We start from the raw sequence: 2,810 nt of genomic DNA, 5'->3' as shown, positions 1-2,810 counted from the left end.
CTTCTTCTCCTTTTTCTCTTTTCCTCTCCCTCCTTCTTCTTCTTCTTCTTCTTCTTCTTCTTCTTCTTCTTCTTCTTCTTCTTCTTCTTCTTCTTCTTCTTCTTCTTCTTCTTCTTCTTCTTCAAGTGGCCAATGCTTTGAAACAAAAATCAACTTTCATCGCTCGCCATTCATTTCTGGGCCCGTCAACGTTCTGTTCGTTCTCCAGGTAATTTGTTTTTAGTCTACCAGCCTCTTTTGCGATCATATTATTTTACTCCTTGTTCCAGGTGGACTTACAAATTGTGTATTATAGATGTGAGATTTTTGAGAACTTTTGTAAAGTTTCTCAAATCCCCAAACTCGAGCGCATGAGTTTCTAAAAAAAAATATCTTAGATTCAAGTGAGCTCAAGAAAGGAATTAAACTTTTAGCGGGGGGATCTCGTGGCCTAGAGGTTAAGGTGTTCGTCTCTCATTCAAAGGTCCCGGGTTCGAATCCGGGTAGCGACCAAAAATGTTCTTCTCTAAATTTGTCTCCTTTCACCTCCTTTCCTACTCTCTAGCAATGTTCTGTCGTGTGCTTTCGTCTCCTCTTTCTGCCCCCCACCCCTTCACCTCCTTTGCCCCCTCCTCTGGGCTCCTGATTCTTTCTGCAGCCTTTCTGCTGCTACTCATTGGCTTCTTCTTACTGCTGTCTTTCAGCCACACCCCTGATCTTCTGGTAGGAAAGATCTACACCTAGCCTTCTCGGACAAGGGCGAAAACTCTCGGAGGTCCCGTGTGCAAGTTGTGCACGTTAAAGATCCCTTGGTGGTCTAAAATCGATAAGAGTAGGCTTTGGCCGCCACCCGGGCAAAAATTCAAAATTTCCTACCAACTGAAAAAGTTTAGTGTGTCCCGCGCGCTCATATGACCTTATGCAGTTGCGAGCGCCGTAAAACACTTACATAAACAAACAAAAAACAAACTTTTAGCAAACGCAAACGCAAACAAAAGACGAGAAAGAACTTTACATACATGGAGTTGTGGCACGTAGACCCGGGCCGATCAGGAACGACAGAAATATTCTTTTTGTCCGGGGAATGATAACAGGAAATCGATCCCCTACGACAAACTACACATAAAAACAGAATGGCTTGAAAAATTCATAGCTTTAGACCTATTTTCAGAAGCGTGTGGGAAAATTGCCAAATGACACCGCGACTGGTGTCAGGTTATGTCCCCTTCTCATTCCTTACAAAAGGCAGCAATTGTATTTAGCGGTTGTTTCCCTTGTACTTCTCTGAAGCTGTGCGGAAATATCACGTAATGTGTTTTCTGCTTGGAAAAAAAAATGGGTGGTTTGGGGGTGGAGCGGTGGGGGTGGGAGGGTGGGGGTGGAGTCGGGTGGAGCAGGGGTGGGGTTTAGAAAGAATGTTGTCGTTGCTGGCAGACAAAAAAGAAAATTGTGCCTACTGTGATATTCAGTAGAATTTCTATTTGAAAGACGAGGAAAAATCAATAAGTGCAGCATGTTTTTTTATTAGCTTCCAGCTTCCAAACAATTCCCGTACCCCCCCCCCCCCCCCCCCTTCCTCTATTTCACCCCCCTCCCCCGCACCTTTGCCTCTTAATAACAGCGATGTCGTTATGTTCATATTGTCTTCCTCTCCTTTGAATGAAAGTGAAAGCAGGAGATATATAAGGATATGAGACGCTTTTCCTCGCTGTTGAAGTCACGTTTACTTGAGGAAAGTAAAAAGAAAACGCTAGGGAGATTAATGGAGCATTGTTCTCAATGTGGAGAAGTAGTCGTCACTTTCCTTGTCTCGGGTCACAGACAACCTCATCGATTGAATCAATACTGTGTACAGTTGATGAACCAACAGTACAAATAGTACGGACAACTATTATTGTCGGTCACGTTTTTTCGAGTCGGTCTGTCATTAATGAGGAATCGCTTTTTTTTACTTAGGAACCAGTATCTCATTATTCCAGCTCATGCGTTGGTTGCTTCTGGTCAAGGTGGCAAACAAGCCTCACGTTGATTCGCTAAACGACGGTTGAAATCAATTTTACTTTTTTGAGAGATATACTGTGAATAAGGAATGTTTAGGGCTTTTTCAGCATCACTATTATTGTTCCTATTTGTCTTGGTCTTTGTCCGATATCTATAAGCATTTCTGACTGTCTGTCTGTCTCTGTCTCTGTCTCCGTCTCTGTCTCTCTGTCTCTGTCTCTGTCTCTCTCTCTCTCTCTCTCTCTCTCTCTCTCTCTCTCTCTCTCTCTCTCTCTCTCTCTCTCTCTCTCTCTCTCTCTCTCTCTCTCTCTGTGTGTATTCCCCTTTTGTTTATCGATCTTGGGCATATTAATGATGTACATATACAGAATGTGAAGATCTAAACCAACACTTAGAAGAGAAAAACAAAGTAGCAGATGATGAGGAGGATTTAGAGGGGATGGGGGGGGGGAGGGGGGAGTGGAGAGAATGACGATAAAAATTATGATAATGTGGATGAGTGGAAGGAAGCAGATGGACCATGATTTGGAAGATGAATATGATGTTCTTCGAAATGGGAATGTTGAGAAAGAGAAGGGTGATGATGATATATTCCCTTGGTCATGATTTTGAAACATTCATCAAGGTCAAACTTTAAGCAGTTTAGCAACCAGTAAAATTTATGTTTATCTACCTTCACTAACTGAAAATGTCTTGACAACGATGGGTATTAAAAAACAAACAGGATAATAACGTACAATGTTAAAATTAAGCTTTTTAGTAGATGTTTTACGTCACTCACAACTGCATAAGGTCATATGAGCGCCAGAAGATTAGAGGTGTTACAAGAG

The 2,810-nt window shown here is 42.3% G+C and overlaps 1 protein-coding gene across 1 annotated transcript in view; it reads left to right on the top strand.

Annotated features, from left to right (window-relative positions):
• Positions 1-2,810, top strand: part of LOC101857341 (integrator complex subunit 13) — a gene marked incomplete in the record, with an annotated part of 266,815 nt that overhangs the window by 260,512 nt on the left and 3,493 nt on the right.

The sequence above is a fragment of the Aplysia californica genome, unplaced genomic scaffold (assembly GCF_000002075.1).
Source record: "Aplysia californica isolate F4 #8 unplaced genomic scaffold, AplCal3.0 scaffold00222, whole genome shotgun sequence".
Taxonomy (NCBI): Eukaryota; Metazoa; Mollusca; class Gastropoda; order Aplysiida; family Aplysiidae; genus Aplysia; species Aplysia californica.
The sequence above is the reverse complement of the archived record's forward strand: the minus strand, read 5'-3'. Positions and strand labels throughout refer to the sequence as shown.